Source organism: Bubalus kerabau, chromosome 21, assembly GCF_029407905.1.
Source record: "Bubalus kerabau isolate K-KA32 ecotype Philippines breed swamp buffalo chromosome 21, PCC_UOA_SB_1v2, whole genome shotgun sequence".
NCBI classification, from domain to species: Eukaryota; Metazoa; Chordata; class Mammalia; order Artiodactyla; family Bovidae; genus Bubalus; species Bubalus kerabau.
Genome location: NC_073644.1, coordinates 6813216 through 6830743, shown reverse-complemented (window position 1 = coordinate 6830743; position 17528 = coordinate 6813216). Strand labels below are relative to the sequence as shown.

Sequence of the window (17528 nt, the reverse complement as noted above, 5' to 3'; positions counted from 1 at the left end):
TTTTAATTCCTCTCTAATTTAAATGAATACATTAGCCTTAATCTGTAGCTGATGAATTTGCCTAGCAAACTGATGTAAAATTACAGTAAAATTAAGCATATAATAAATGGGAGTCTTGAAGAGGCAATAGTGACTTAGAATAGACCCAGCTGCCCTAAGCCACTCTGGACTCTGGAGCAGTGGGCATCTGGACTTGTGTAGACACTACTGGTCCTTGTAGTCACCGTGTTCTGATCGTGGCTTTGCAGGTGGAGGAAAACCACCAGGGGACTTCTGATGATGCCCAGCCAGTCAGCTGCCGGGCTCCCTGGGACCAGCCGGCTCAAGACTGCAGAGGCCTTCCCAGGTGCTGCAGGGACCAGGGCTGTTAGTAGGACAGGTCGGGGTGATAACTCACTGAGCTCCATGCGTGCAACCAAGCCGACAAAGCCTGCGGTGATCGTGTGTCACCAGAGGAAGAAGTGGGTCCCTGGGGGTGACTTGCCAGCACTTTAGTGCCTGATGCTCGTGAACTTGGGAGCAGTTTCCAGGATGTTTTCCGGGTCTACGTAGCAGGGACTTTTGCTTTCTGTGTCTGGGCAGCTGGCATGGTCAGATCTGGTGAAGCCTGCCTGCTGGAAGTCTCCGTCTCGTTGGCATCAGCAGCAGTGGTGTGAACACAGGTGTCTTTAACGCACCGGGTGTCCACTACTCCAGGGCCCAGCCGTGGTGAACCCAGAAGGAATGCATCCACTGCTCTCCTGCTCCCCCGAGACCTCTCCCCAGGGCTGACTGATCTAGGTTCCACATGCCTCTTCTTTATGGGCTGATCTAAATAATGTGTTCCTTAAGGAGAAGCACACGTGGGGATATCAAGCAAGTCTTAACATCTGTAAAACTCTGCTCTTTCATATCGCAAAGAATGGTCCCTTGTCAGGAGCAGTCAGATCCTCATAAAAATAACAGAGCACCAGGCATCCCCAAGTGGCCCATGGGAAGCTGCACTTTATCAGCGTCAAACCATGAGCAGGAAGCATGGCGGGAAGACCCTGAAGACCTGTGTGGAATCAGGGGGTAAAATCTGACTCTTACTCATGAAACCACTCCTGGTTTGCTCTTGGGTTTGGTTTTCTTTATTAGGAATTCTAAATTTCCCAAATATTAGTAACTGACTTGTAAAAAGTAAAACAAACATAAAGAAAGATCGTCCCCTCACACAGCCAGCCGGGAATCACTGTTTACAGCTCAGTGTGTACCAGCCTTCTTTGAACAAGAAGTTGTGTTCTTAACAAATGTTTTAGAAGGGGGTGGGATACATGTCGGAGAAGGCGATGGCACCCCACTCCAGTACCCTTGCCTGGAAAATTCCGTGGACAGAGGAGCCTGGTAGGCTGCAGTCCGTGGGGTCGCGAAGAGTTGGACATGACTGAGCGACTTCACTTTCACTTTTCACTTTCATGCATTAGAGAAGGAAATGGCAACCCACTCCAGTGTTTTTGCCTGGAGAATCCCAGGGATGGGGGAGCCTGGTGGGCTGCCGTCTATGGGATCGCACAGAGTCGGACACGACTGAAGTGACTTAGCAGCAGCAGCAGCAGCAGCAGAGATACATGTAATTCTGCAGTTTTCATTTTTCCTTCAGATCAATAGATAGGAATCTAATTATTCATCAGAATCATCATATAAGAGTGCGGGTACCATTCTTTCATCACCTTCCCTTATATATGGACTTTTGGTGGGGTTTTTTTGCTATATTAAATATTATTGTACATGAAAAACTTTTGCTTAAAAACAACATGAATCCAAGTGATAGGGAAAAACAGATAATGAAAAGTACTGATCCATTTAAATCAGAAAATACTTGTAGCTAGTATTTAATGAGTTTTTGTTGAAAGAAAGAATATTGGACTTTTTCAATATTTTTGAAATGTCAAATAGAGTCTAACTCCTTGGTACCATTTTTATAAACTGGAAGTGCCTTAAACATGCATCCTAATTCCCCTTTGAACTGGCTTATCAGAGATAAGTATAAATGATGGGGCTATCTGGAATGTCATATTTATTTCCAAGTTTGTTTACTTCATGCATGAATTTTTCCCAGTAGCAGACTTGACTTTTTCTGGCCAGTGTTTGGTTAAGTTTTTATAATAGCCAAATAAAGTTACAGAAATACCCATTGAGAATAGTGGAACTTAAATTCACAGTGTTTAAATACTTCTTATGTGCTATATATATCAAAACCCTCTTTTAAACCTGCAGACACAGGTTTCTACCTGGTTATTGACCTATGTAAGTGTTACATCAGTAGCCAAACGGTTTCCCTGACAGCTTAGCCGTGAAAGAAGCTGCTTGCAGTGCAGAAGGTACGGGAGGATTGGGCTCATCCCTGGGTTGGGAAGACCCCCTGGAGGAGCAGATGGCACCCCACTCTAGTGACCCTGACAGTTGCTTGCTGTGACAGCCGGGCCCTCACCTTGGAGCATCGTCAGCACTTCTGCGAACGGTGACTTGGGGCATCTGTGTGCTGAGTTGGCTGAGATGAACTCGTTGCATCTTGAAGCACCGTCAGAGCAAAGAGGAGGAAGTAGCAGGCCACAGGGCAGGCTAGAGTGGGTGATGCTTAAATGCGTCAGCACGTAAACCCTCAACATTTGGTTTTCCAGTTTTACTACACTTTGCAGCAGGCTCCCCAAAAGAAAGCATTTCTCTTCTCCCAAATTACTAAAAGCCTGAATCAGCTTAGCAACAATAGGAAGGTTAGAAGCAGATCTCCCCCAAAGTCTCAACTGATTACGCATCTGGGTAGAATTTGGCCTATTAATCTCTGCAGTCAAATAAGAACGAAAGAAAAAACTCTTAACTTCATTGTGAATTTGCTGGTTTGCAGTTCATTGTAGAATTGTTAACCTCATCTCATCAGAGCAAAGGGGGCATATAAATACCCTGTTTCATGAGTGGCTAATTTTCTTCATTAAAATATACCCTGTGTTCACTTTAGATGCACATGAGCTTCAGCTGCTGCTTCATGGTTTTTTCCCTCCGGATTGACCCAGTATCTCTAATTTCAGAAGGGGGCCATTTCCTTTAAGGGATCCTGGAAGATTCTGCACAGCCTGTGCCATGGCCGTGGTTGACAGAGCACCTGATCTTATTGGTGGGGGGGCGGGGAGGGCATGGGGAAGGACACAACCAAGCGCCGAGGAGTTGGAAACTTTCTCCTTCATGTTTGCTATATTTATTTAACCTATAATTGAATACACAGTCATTTTGCTGTGCTGCAGATTGCCTACGTGGGAGTCAAGATGCATATTTAATGCCTGATTTAAAAAGAAAAATAGATGCAGTGACATGTGGGCAATTTTAGTAAAGTGTGTTCCATGTAAATTCAAGTAAAGGTCTGGGAGAAACTCGTTTTTCTCTTTCTTAGTGAAGACGTGATGTCTCACAGCAGGAATTGTTGTAGATCCATATTTATTAAGTCGTGAGTAGTTTTTTTTTCCCCCCTCTGCACTTTTAATGACAAATGCAAATGGCAGCAAAGGAAAGAATCCCCACCACCACCACAACTCTCTGGAGCACACCCCTTCCTTCAGCCTTTATCCTTCTGTAATAAAAAGCCCAAAAAGGCTTTGTCTAAAAGGGAAAAACGTGTGTCTTAGTTACCAGAGGAACTTGCTCTCTGGATTCTTGCCCGTGAGGCAAGGTGAGAACAGAAGCAGTCGCGGTTAGTGCTATGTGCATCAGCCACAGAGGGGGGTGCCCTGACTTAGGGGGTGTGCGCCCCCCATCTCATGGGAAGGCGGGAGGTGAAGTGCACCCCGACCAGCCTGCACGCAGGCTCTGTGCGGGACCGCTAGGGACCCCTAGAAGCCCCGATGGAACGGTTTCTAAAGCACATATACTTTCTTAAAGTAAGCAAGTGCATTGCGTGCTCCTGTTGGCTTGTATTTTCCTGGCCCTTGACTTTTAGAATTGGGGGTGAACGACCCCCAGAGCGTTAGGTCCCCAGCGAGGCTCCATGCCCCAGTGTGTGGAGCACGGTTTCTCTTCAGCTCAAGTTCTTGTGGAAATGGGTTCAGTTCTCGACATTTTTATTGCCTAAAAAACTTCAGGTTACAAACCAAATCCTGTAGAAACTGGTGTCTTTTCTAAGGAAAAGCCCCAGACTTCATGTAAGTGCCACCAGGTGAGCCGCAGAGCCGGTTTGGGGTGTCAGGTCCCGCTTAGTTAGGACGGAGGCGGAGGGAACAAAGCGAGTTCAGGCTGGCCGCGTGCTCACCGGCCATTCACGTGTTTAAACATCCCTTCTTAAAAGAAAGTAGCTATGGTTTTTCATTTGAAATTCAGGGGGATTAAGAAGTGAAGACTATCATTGAGTACCGGATCATCAATGTTTGATGCTCCAGATATTCATAGCCTGCTAGTGTTTCTTTCATTCCAAGATGTTCCTTTGTCCTTTTCCCAGCTTGTAGCTGACACCAAATGCCCCATTTTAATTTCTTCCAACCTAAGTCATCTCCACTACCTTCTTGAAGGTCAAGGCATACATTTGCTGCTTGCTTTCTTTCTTTCTTTTTTTTTTTTTTTTTTTGGTCTTTTTATCTCTTTCCAAGTAACTGAGTTTGCTTTTCATAAAGATGCACACAACTGCACATTCTTAACCAGATCAGGGCTTTTCATTCCAGATAAATGATTCCGCTAATCTTGCCACTTATCCTCTTCAGTGGTCAAATTCATATTTCTTTTGACCATTTTTAAACCATCAGCCAAAATAAAATATGTGATAAATGAAGTTTACTGTGTTAAGGTTAAGGGATATGAGTTACTTTATCTCCATTAATCTTTTTAACTGACATTTCAAGCACTTTTGTTTTTCTTTTTGTTTTTTTTTTATCCAAGCTGACAGTAAAACTTGAAAAGTGTTTATCAGTATTGCTCTTTTTCTTCCTTTGAAACCTGTGAGAATTGAATAGGACTGTGCAGATGAATAACAGAAAGCTGGTTTGTGAATTCTGTGCTCCAGCAGTTGTAGCTATTCCTCACCAGTGAGTTGGAAATTTCATAGTAATTTAAGAAACATATGTCCTGTTACCTGGTTTCAAGAACTGAGCTGATGTTCTACAGTGGAAGTTGATGGAACCTAAATAGATGGCTTGTTTTAACTGAAAGAGTAAATTATAGATGTCCTTCTCTATGTTTCCTATAAACAAGCTAAGTTGGGAGAGAATGCTGGTGTTTGCCTTTTGCTTTTGCTGTTAGAATAACGTGAAGAGGGGTATACCTCCTGTGAATATTTCTGTGTGATTGGAAGAAATGCTAAAGAATAGACTTTTAAAGTAGAAATATAAGGCAATAAATACTTTAGCTGCAAAATCAATAATAAAACGGAGGTAACAGTTATTAGTAATTTAATTAAGTCCATATCATGTGTAACATTACTGTCAGCGGCCAAGGTATAGATGCTTGCACTTATTGAAATGTAATGCTCATATACCATTTGGAAACAAGATGACACGTAACGAGCAATAAAAAAATGAAATATTCCGAGGTCTCCAATCTGCTTCTGAATAAATGAGATGTGCTCTAGAGCAGGAGAGAAAACAGCAGAGAGTTGTTGGAGGAATTATATGAAGATAATGGAGAGTTTATATATATTTTCTTTATTGATCATTCATGGAACTTGGGGCTTTCTAGCTAGATTGACAACTGAGTTATTTGCCCATCCCTGGTGACTGACAACGCGTAATGGAAAGGCTTTTACCATGATAAAACAGCACGGAATATTTCCTAATTTACTACTGTAGTTCTCATCAAAAGTACCCGGGCAAAAACACTAGATTTATCACTTCAATTACTGGAATTTCACATTTGGTTTAAGGAGACATGTTTCTGTAATGTGACAGGCTTTACAGATCCTGAACTTCTTCAGACGTTGGAGCTATCAGGGTAATCGGAGAGTGATGTAAAGGAAAGCAGTTGTTATAGTTTTATAACTTTTAATGGTGTCTGCTGGCAAGAAATAAAACAGACCATAAACTGTTGATCTTGGCTATGTGTATTTTAAAAAGCTGTTTTTTTAAATCAGATTAAAGTTTTATTTTTAATCTGAAAACAGCAACTGCATTTAAACCATTGTAATATTATAGTTTTTTTGGTTTTATGAAAGTAAATATATAATATATAAGTAAACATATAATATTATATAAAGTAAATATATAATATTACAGGTTTTTTGGTATTACAATTTTGAGTAATGCCAGAAACCCCATGTAAGGACAAATACTAGAGGTCACATATTTATAAATGTTTAAGTAGTAAATGTTTGTTTGCTTTGACATACAGACCTAGATATCCTCTCTGGGTCAAAAAATTTATTTTTTCATGGCTCACCTACTTGATACCTGGAATCTTGGTTTTTCTCATTTCCTTATTTGGGACTAATTTCTTTTTCTTTTTTAAATTTCAACTATAGTTGGTTTATAGGGTTGTCAGTTTCTGGTATAAGGAACTAATGTCTAACTTCTGAAAATTAGTTACTTAAATACATGGTAACAAGTACACGTTATTTTGAACTCACTTAAATCTGCATAGTTTCAGCATATTTCAGTATTGGAGGCATCACAGTTTTCACTGCTGCTCCTGTTATGAACGTTACTTCTGCCATATAATGAGCTTGCACTGATGTATAATGAGGCTACATTTCAGAGGCAAGATACTGTACTGGTGCCATATTGAACTGAAGTGTCCGAGTTCTGACTCATATCTGGGATGACTTTTCTTACATGGCAGGTGAGGTTTAATGCATGGTAAAATTAATAATATTGTACTATAATAATTTCCAACCTGTCCCACCAAAGGTAAGGAATTTAGGTTATTGGTAATAGTTAAAGTTCAACCGAATTGTGAGTAGTTTTCATCTTCTGAATTTCCTCTTTATCCACTTATAGTAAAATTACATTTTTCTCTTCTCTTTCTGCCCTAGAATGGCATCAACTTTATTTTACCCTGGCATTTTTTATCTGTTGCCACTACTGTTAATACCCTGTATTTTATCGAGCATGTCAGCATAGTTGAAGAGAGAAAAGAAGCAGTGTGTTTGTTATCATGAAGGCCATGAAGGGTTTTATTCTGGCTTATCCATTCATTCACCGGCCCCCAGGCAGAGCACCTCTCTCCAGTGTATTTACCACCTGGAGACTTTGGGACTCCACAGTAATCCTAATATAAAACTGAAGGGTAGTAGGGATCAATTCATTTAGGTGGTTTTTTTTTTTTTCTTTTCACAAGTATTTGCCAAACATCTGCTATGTTTTAGGTACAGAAAGTGTATAGCTCTATCTGAAATCTTGGTAAAATAATATGTAAGTAATTTAAGAGTGCCAATTAAGAGAAATAATAGCAAGCAGTTATAAAGGACTTTGCAGTTGGCAAAGTACTTTTCAGTTACAGAGTCATTCAGTTAAATGAATGTAACACTTCACCTCGTATACCTGGTGGAAGGGTGCTTTGTGGCCTTGCAGGAGATTAGTGCCTCAGCTTTTTAAGCCTTAATATTAATAATTCATGTACTGTATGTCAACTTATAGGAGAGTTGGAAAGTTTTTTCCCCATTCCCACATGACCCTGCTTTGTAGAAATATTAGAGTGTAAAATAAATATAAAATATCCACTTATTTTAGGGAGGGAGAAACAAAGATGGTAGAGCCGAAGTTTTCTTTCTTTCTATGGAGTAGCCAGCATGCCAGTTCTGTTCAACAACTACTCAGTATTTGCCATTCTCCAAGGTAGCTGCATGATGATTGATGAAATCCAGTTGGTACCTAATCCTTGATTTTAGAAGAACTGGATAGATCCATGGCCAGACTGTCAGCAAATGCTCCAGGGCACCCTTCAACATCTATCTGAAATCAGGTCACTTCTTCGCCTCCACCATTCCCTCTGGTCCACGAGGCCGCCACCTCTCGCCAGTGGCCTCCCAGTCGCTCTTCCTGCAGCCCCCTTCCTCTGTCACCGTCGGTGTTCAGTAGGGCGGTCAGAGTCATCCTCGGGCCAGCACCGCCCGGAGAATCCTCTGTGGTGGAGGACATGCGCTGAAGCTGTGGTGGCCAGTGGCAGCCATCACCGCACGTGGCTTCTGAGCACTTAAAATGAGGCTAGTGCCACCAAGGACTTCTCTAATTTTGTTTTTATTTTAATTTAAAGTTTAATTAATTGTAATTAACCAGTAGTGGCGAGGGGCTATCATATGAATAGTACAGTCCTGAAACATAAGTCAATTCACATCTCTCTTCTGCTCAAAACCCTCCATGGCATACCTTTGCACTCACAGTAAAAACCAAATTTTTCACAGGCGATACCATGGCTCCTAAGCTATAAGTTGACTTAAGTTGAACTCAGGAATAAATGCACAGCCATAAATCCTTTTTTAAATGAAAAAAAAAAAAAAAAAGGTGTAAATGTAAGTTAAATTATTTAGAACAATTCCAAATGACATAACAAAAAATGAGTAATAAAATAATTGAATAAAAGCAGTAATAAGTAACCTAGAAAAACATAAATGAATAAATCAAGATAAGTCAGGTAAAAGTCAGGCAAACCTGAAAAACCAAGAAAAAATATATTTAACCATTGATCAAAAAGACAATGCCTTAAAGAAAATAAACTATATTATAATGTATAGTTAACAAACTTTGAAAGTGTCAACAGATGGTATAAGAATAAATTGAGACATTTACTTTTTTAAATTTTCTAGAAAGTTTTATAACATGGGCATTATAGGTTTTGCAAGTTTGAAGACTTAGAGAGTAAACTTTTGAGTCCACAGTCTTAGACAACACACTCATGTCTAAACCCTGTTCAGCACTCAACATCTCTTTCTCAATTACCAGTTTCATTAACTGCTCTTAGAATACAGACCTGAACGTCCTCAACAAAACACAGTAACTAAAATAACCATAAGCCATTCATACACATTTAACAATCTTTAGAGTATTAGAAAAATCCCTCAATTACATTATAGATTATGTCAAACAATTATCTCAAAGAATGACAAAAGGGAGCATTTCATGCAAAATCATTTTCTAATGAATATGAACAAAATAGATTGTGTTTGTATTTTTTGTGTGTTTGTATATTTTTTTATCCCACAGAAATTGAAGTGGCTTACATAAAATATATAAATACACAGAATATATAAAGTAATAATATAAAATAAAGGTAAAACTTTTGTAAAGATAAGAAACCCAGTCAGGGGTGAGACAGTGACTTCCTTCATGTAGTATAAACTACCAAGATGACTCAAAATATGAAACACTCCCCTTGAAATCAAGAACAAAAGAAGGTTGTAATCGACCACTCCTTATTTAACTAGCTCTGGAAGTTCTGGTTAATAAAAAAATAATAAAATGAAAACTAAAGTAAGTAGATTTATCTATTAGAAAAAGGAAAAGTTTTGATTTTGCTCATATGATTTCTATGCCTGGAAAGTCCTGTGAGACTTTAAAACTATGAGATTCATAGCTTAGTGAAAAGGCTGAAAACAAGATTAATATACAAAAATGAGGAACCTTCCTATACTGTAGTATAACCTATTATAAAAATACTAGAGAAATAATCCCATTCACAATTCTGAGACACACACAAAAAAATGGAGAACATTGTCCATACCCATTTAAAGCTAATTCCTTTATTTGAGAAACAAGGAGTTAATTTGTAAGCCTAGAAGATGAATTGAAATGTTTGGTGTTTCTCAACAGGAAGTCAACAGTTCTTTCTGATCTCATTTATATTAACAGTTGTAATCCTAATAAACCCTGAGCAGCAGAACTAAAGTTATGAGATAACACAAGCAAGTCATAACAACTAAAACAGTGATTGAGGATGGAGGTTAGCATTTGGTGTGACCATCATATCATGATCCCCACGCCCCAGACACCGAGCCCAGAGGCCTGAGAAATTCACCTTATTTAACCCTCACACCAGCCATAAGAGGTAGATATCACCCCCTTTTAAGATGAGAAAACTGAGCTTTGTTTAAGACAAAGGCAAGATTCAAAGCTACATACATCTGACTTCAAAGCTCTAAGAAAGTGTAAGAAAGTGAGAGATCAAATAGATTAATCAAAAACTGAGTCTGTTACATGTAATCAGTTAATATACATGTATCTGTGTGTGTGTACACATTCTTGGAGGACTCAAATCACTATAGAAGGGATATGTTATTTAGTAGTTAATACATTGTGTGACTCACCAGGATATCAGATAACCAGTTTAGAGTTTTATTGGACACAGCTCACAAAGATAAATGTTGATGCACTAAAGAGTTAAATATGATACAAATAAAGTCATAAAAGTTTATACAGAAATAGAATTGAACAGATAGCAAAGTCTTAATAAGAAAATGTTCCCGGAATTTTAGCAAATAAAGGAAAAAAACAGAGGAGCAGATTGATAGATTTAGCTATTTGATAAGCTAAATTTTTTATGTCTAAAGTTCCCAAAAGAAAAGGGCAACTAGAGGACTAAGAAAAAATCTTTTCATCAAATAACACATTAAAGTTTTATATCTCTTTATATAAAGAGCTCATGCAAATCAATAGAAAAAACACTGCCAACTCAATAAATAGGTAGGCACAAAAGATCACAGATCAATCGTGAAATAGAAGGTGAAACTTAAAAACCAACGTCAGGAAAGGTGTTCGCCATTCCTCATAATTGAGCAGCTCCAAAGTTCTGTTGTAAAAGAAAACAACGATTATATACCATTTCTCTATCAAATTAGTAGAAGAAAAACACAGTGTAGTGTAATGTACATCTACTGCAGATAAGAGACCAGTTGGTTCTGATTTTTTAGAAAATAACTTGGTGATATGAAACAAGTGCCCTAAAATTCCTTTTATCCTTTGATGTAAGAAAGGGGTGGGGGGGTGGGGTCGGGAAGAGGGAGGGAAATATTTCCACAGTGCATTTGTCAAATGTAGCCTAAACGTCAGGATACATGATCCTCATGTAGTTGTTCTGGGGTCTGTAGCACAGGGCTGTTTGCAGCATTGCTCTGGAGTCGGACAGACCAGGGTTCATATTCTGCACGTATCATTAGTAGCTCCATGGCCCAGGGAAGCCGCCTAACCCATCTAAACTTGAATGTACTCATCTGTCAGATGGGCTAATTCTCGATGTGCCACCTATGAGCGTGTGAATAAAATAATGCATGTAAAAGTTAGCATACATTGTATAATGAGCCTTGAATTAACTATTAGTTTGCTATCATTAATTATTATAATTAAGAGATATTATGATCAACAGATACTCTATTTTTCATTATAATTAATAATAGATAGCTTATAATTAATAATGCATCTTAATAGGTATAATTAATAATGAATGGTAACAAATTTTAATAACCCCTTGTCTAGCAATTGAAAGAAGGAAAACAGTGAAGTAAATCAACTGGATTCTTGGGGTCCAGCTCTTCAGAGCCATCTCTGGGTTCAAACTCTGACAGCTGCCTACGTGCCCCAGCCTCGCCTTCTTCCTCCCAGAGCCATCAGAAGTCAGCTTTCTCGGGTTAATAATCACTTCCAGTTTGAGAGTTTTCTGCAACGGGGGAGATTCCCAGGTGCTCCAACCAAGGAATCCTTGTTACGAAATGTCAGCAGCTGCTCTAGCTCCCCAAGCACCTGTGAATGCAGGTGTTGGTGGTCGAGTGGTTCATCGCAATCAGTCTCCACTCTGAGCTCTGAGTAGAACCTCCTTTCACATGGGAAACCATGGGTTACCTCATGCAGCTCATTGTATGCACTGCTGCTGCAGTGGGATTCCTTCCAGCCGTAGGCACTGTGCGGTGATGGTTGGCATTGGTCAGTCTGCAGCATGCATGGAGCACCTGTGTTTGTGTTAAGTTGTTCAGTCAGTTTGTTTCACGGTCTGGGTTTGGGAAAGAACAAGATAAAAGGGGGGAGTAAAAGTCCCAAACCTTCCCTCAAAGTTTATTCTGGAACCTGAACTTAAGACTGTTAGCCAAATGCAGTCCATTCTGTAACAGAAGGTGTGAAGTTATTATTAAGTTTGAAACTAAGGTTTTGTTTGTGGGGTTTACTGAGTTTGTTACCTTGAAGAAGTTAAACCCCTTGGAGGTGCTTTATGTTTAAATTGTGTTTTCGACAACTCCTTTTGGAGCCTCTAAAAAGGACCTAAAATGGGTATGCTGGATTCGGGTGCGTTTTGAAGCTCTGCTGGTTTAATTGACAGGACCAAGAACTTGAGTGGTAGCATTTAGGAAGAATTCCATTAGTGATGACCGATCTACTTGCAGTTAGCATCCCTTTATCATCTGCATCTTTGGATGAATTCATCATGTTTTTATACCTCTCATCACACCCCATAGAAAACTTACCTAAAGGATACAGAAAGGAGTGTCGTTACTTCGTCTGTGTGCAGTCCCAGTCAGGAAGCAGTGTGAGGTGGGCTCCAAGATGGTGCGTCCGAAGGAGCCAGCGCTTGTGTGGCCCGCTTGTGAACCATGCTCATTCTCACACGTGCCGCCTCATCCTCACCTTTTTACTAAACTTTCAGACTAGTAATTCTAAAGCTTTAGTTTAAAGGGTGATAAATTTAAAACTCTGTAATCATGTGTATTTTTGAAGGAATTATCTCAGATAATTTCACTCTGTAGGCATGTACTGTGGCAGATGTTTGCAAATCTTGGTTTAAAACTGATTGAAATATTTTAAGAAAACTGAAATAATGTCAGTGGTAAAATTTATTTTACCAAGTGCAGATGTAAGGCATCAAGTTCTCAGACTGATGGCAGAATTAACAAAAAACACCATCTGGTTCAATAATTATCTGAAAATACCCATATTCTTGGATTTGTTTAATACCACTTATTTCCCAGCTTTATTTTATCTGGGTTTGCACACCAACCAGACTAGGTTGTACAAAACGGAGACTATTTCCATCTGATCATTTTTAAAAATGTGTGTTTGCATGAATAATGAATCTTTGAATTGTTACTAAACAAGCAAATTATTTGCGTATGTGTCACATCGGTTATCAAGTTTGCACATGTGACAGCTTCAACAGCCGTCACGTAAAACGCATAAAGCTTGTAACCATATGTTTTTGCTTGACAAAAAGCTAAAACTCAAGATCAATTTTCAATATGGAATGCACAAATTAACACTTTAAAATGCACCACAATATGTACAGCTTGGCAAAATTTGCAGAAATAGCACGTCTCTAGATATTAACTGATATCTTTGGATTCGACCTTAAGGTATTCAATCATTTTGATTAAAAGACTGATTTCTCATAAAACCACAGTCTGTTGGAGGCGCAAAGCCAATGACATTTGAGCATTCATATATTTTCATAAACTTTGAACAATGTCAGTGAGACACCTCTTCAATCTTGGCCACACAACAGCAGGGTATTCAATCTTTCTTTAGCTTAAGACAGAAAATTTGAATATCAGCGCAGGGTTATAAATGGGGCGGCCTGCGTGGTGTGCTCTGTGTGGGCCGTGAGGGGCAGCCTGTGGCGGCTCCGTGCAGGTCTTCTGCAGCCCTGACCGCTGGTCGGCCCGCCTTGCCCGCCCTTGCCCCTCCCATCCCTCCAGAGGCGCTCTGGGAAGGCCTTTGAGCTTGGTTTCCTGAAACAGCTCCTTAGGAGATTTTCTTTGGGGCCGGGGTGGGTGGGGATTTTAAAATGGCTTCTCCTGCTCTCAAACATGGTTTGTGATAATTACTGGAAGTGCTGTGGTGATACAGACTCCCCGATATTTCTTCGGTAACTTTTCCATCTTTTGAACGCAGTGATTACTCATTATGCTGCCAAGGACTCCTGTTCCCCTTTGGTGTCCTAAATGAGGTCTTCGTGAAAACTGGGTATTCTTCAAAGTGCTCCCCTTTTTTGATCGTGCTGCTCAGTGCAGGGTGATTGTCCTGTGTGGTAGGTGAGACGGCTGAGGTTCTCAGCCTGTTGTGAATGACACAGCGTTAGTGCATAACAGCCGCTACAGAGAGCATGGCTCTGCCTTAGTGCTGCCTCACTAGCAGCTTGGGCCAAGCCAGACGGGCCACACGGGGAGATGAGCAGCTCTGTCGCCCAAACAGAAAACGCGACAACATTCTGTTCAGTAAAGAGACAATGAAGGCACATTTTAATATGTTGTAACATGTGACAGATGTCAAAAATGTTTTACCTAAGATCCCCTGGAGAAGGGATAGGCTACCTGCTCCAGTTTTCTTGGGCTTCCCTGGCGGCTCACACAGTAAAGAACCCACTGGCAGTGTGGGAGACCTGGGTTCGATCCCTGGGTCGGGAAGATCCCCTGGAGGAGGGAGAAGAACTACCCACTCCAGGGTCCTCGCCTGGAGAATCCCACGGACAGAGGAGCCTGGCAGGCTACAGTCCATGGGGTTGCAAAGAGTTGGACACCACTGTGTGACTAACACTCTCATGCTTTGACTTGGAGAAGGGAATGGTTACCCACTCCAGGATCCTCACCTGGAGAATCCCACGGACAGAGGAGTCTTGCAGGCTATATTGTTCATGGGGTCACAAACAGTCAGACATGACTGAGTGACTAACACACACACTAATTTGGGGGTTTCTCTGGTGGCTCAGAAGGTAAAGAATCCGCCTGCAATGCGGGAGACCTGGGTTCGATCCCTGGGTGGGGAAGATGCCCTGGAGGTGGGCATGGCAGCCCACGCAGAGTAACAGCTGCCTGAGTAGGGTTGTGTGCCTCCACGGGATGAGAAGGAACAGACTGCTCAGGGAGGTGAGGGCACCCCTGGCCTTCGAAGGGAGCGAGCTGAGCCATGCAGCCCTCTCAGGGCGCTGGGGTCTACGTGTGCCAAGGACGAGGTGAGTGGCTGGTGAGGAAGCCTCATGCACCAGGGAAAAGATCTGCGTGCTCCTCACAGGAATCCCAGGGGCAAATTTCAGTTCAAGAATTCATCTTTGGTCCTTTGTGTAGGGTGGCTGGAGGGAGCAAGCGTACAATTAGGAGTGTAGTTTATCGGACAATGTGGCCCAAGGTTGTAACCATGGAGACAGAGGAGCTACCTTTTATTATCTATTTATTTATTGCTTTTGTTTATTATTATACCTGAGACATAATAACATCCCTCAGACACAGTGTATCATTAATGTTTTGGACTGCCTGGCTAACTTCTTTTTAAGCCAGCCCCAAAGCAGTGACGTGTCCATTCGGTTGTGGCGGGCAGCAGATGTCAGTACCCACGTTATTACAATCTTGGGTCTGCTCTTGCTGCACGAGGGGAGTGCACGGCGCTTGTCACCGTTTGTCAGGTGTTCCTTCTCACCGCTCACATTTCACGCTGTCCTGAGGACGGGGGTCGGAACATGCCTGCCACCTTAATTCAGATATTGTGTGTGCTCGTACATGCGGTGCATCTGTGTGTGTAAGTGGGGGGGTGGTGTGTGAACATGTGTGTGTCTGTCCTTCATATTTTCAGCATCTCTCTGTTCTGTGCCTGTGTTTTCCTGTTTCAGCATGTGGTTTTTTGCCCATTTCTGGAAAGTTCAGGTGGTGCTGGTGGTAAAGATTCTGCCTACAGGAGACTCAAGAGACTGGGGTTCAATCCCTGGGTCGAGAAGATCCCCTGGAGGAGGGCATGGCAACCCACTCCAGTATCCTTGCCTGGAAAATCCCATGGACAGAGGAGCCTGGAGGGCTACAGTCCATGGGGGTAGCAGAGAGTCAGACACAGCTGAGCATGCACACACAGTCTGTGATTTGCTACATTTTTCTGTGAACCGTTGTCAGATACTTTAAAATGTCACAGAGCTGCAATTGTCCTAACGAGAAATAGCTTCAAATTCAAAGTACACAAAATATGAACAATTAAGGATGAATTCTTGCCACAACGCCTGCTTCAGAAACAGGAAGAGCCTGTGTAGTGCGCAGGTCGTGAGGAGACGCTTAAAAGGTACATAATGTCAATGTAAAAAAATGGCAACAGTGAAATGTTGAAAGTCTTTATAAAAATGTGTGTCAGATGAAGAGTTATACACAGCAACCATTTCTGAGGGAGGAGTTAATCCTGAAAGTGATGTGATCTTTGGGGGGCGTGGTCACAGATGAAAAAGCCATGTGGACATGAGTATGCCACGTTCATCAGTGTACCTGAATTGGGAATATCTGAGTTGGAAACGTAATGGTTTTAACTGTGAGCTCCTTTGGATTCAATAGCTGCCAGCAACAGCAGTCCGAGCGGTACATCAGACTTCACTTCTGTCGGTGGGAAAGTATTATACATTATTATCATACATTATTATCTAAAGGATTGATATTATATCTCCACAAATCACACTATGGATTAAATTAAAGCTTTCACAGATTCTGTTGGAAATATAATTGGGAATTATCTGCATAATTCGGGTTGCTTTCAAAATGTGAATTATTAAAAATATGAATTGTTAGCCTGGCATTTAGAATATATGCCACATCTCCCTAACTTCTGTAGCCAGATGAGATATCGAGAGGAAATGCTTTAGAAACAGATTCGAGTCCGTACACCTTCACGTATGTGTCCTTCTGGCCTGGGCGTGAGCCCGATGCCAGGTAAGCAGTGCAGTGAGTGCGAGCCGGTAGCTCTCGCGGGGGTCGCAGCTCCAGAGGAGAATCTGTGCGGAGGACCCCCGGGCCTGCCTTCCGCGGGTGGGGAGCTGGGCTGGACCCTGTCAGGAGATGGCCTGTGAGCCCGGCAGACCTGAGCCCACCGGCTCCTCCATGCTGTCCTTCCATGTGCGCCCCAGGAAGGGCGCTCTCCCACTCACGAAGCCACAGGGACTCGTCTTCTCTTTAGCAATTTGCCATCATTAATAAACACTCATTAATTCAAGGTCAGCTTAACCTTCTAGAGCCAGGGGTTTGCTGCCCTGAAAGCTGTCATTCCTTCATACAAATAACAGTTCATTCTGCTGCGAGGCCCAGCCCGTGTCCTAACAACACAGATTGTAAGTCTCATATATCACCTGTTAAGGGCCAGCTAGGACCAATTAATAAAGGAAGTTCAGCTTTCCATGCTATTAAATAATGTAGTGGTCATTATTTTTAAAAATAGCTTTAAGTAATATGAAAACAATCATTATATTTAATCATGCAGAGTTAATGAAATCAATGGATTCTAAAATATTTTCTATTCTTTAATTTTTGCATAAACTAGTCTTACAGTGGTTCCATACTTTTCCTTACCTGTTTCCCATAAAATAGAAAATAGATCCAAAAAAAAATTTTTAAGGACATTGACAGTCTTTAGAATGCAGAAAAAATTGATCAAAATATTAATGAGACTTTTGTTTTGCTAGTTTGCATCAGACAGATGGAGTTGTGATCTTTAACAACACCATGACTTATGAAACTGCTTGTGTACTAAAATGCCATTATTAACACAACAGTGGTTTTCAGCAGTTGGTAATTATTGGCATAATTAAACATTTATCAAGAAACGAGTATTTATCATTCATTAAACTTTCATTAAAAATCCATCTTAGCACAGGCTGGATTAGCCAGTGAT

The 17528-nt window shown here is 41.1% G+C and overlaps 1 protein-coding gene and 1 long non-coding RNA gene across 3 annotated transcripts in view; one reads left to right on the top strand and one right to left on the bottom strand.

Annotated features, from left to right (window-relative positions):
• ZNF407 (zinc finger protein 407) overlaps positions 1-17528 on the top strand; it is a 384300-nt gene that overhangs the window by 337302 nt on the left and 29470 nt on the right. The window lies entirely within an intron of this gene.
• Positions 10655-12498, bottom strand: LOC129635765 (uncharacterized). The gene is made up of 3 exons (XR_008706441.1): positions 12374-12498; positions 11757-11863; positions 10655-10710 (listed from the first exon to the last, which is right to left on the bottom strand). It is a non-coding gene; the product is annotated as an uncharacterized LOC129635765 (long non-coding RNA).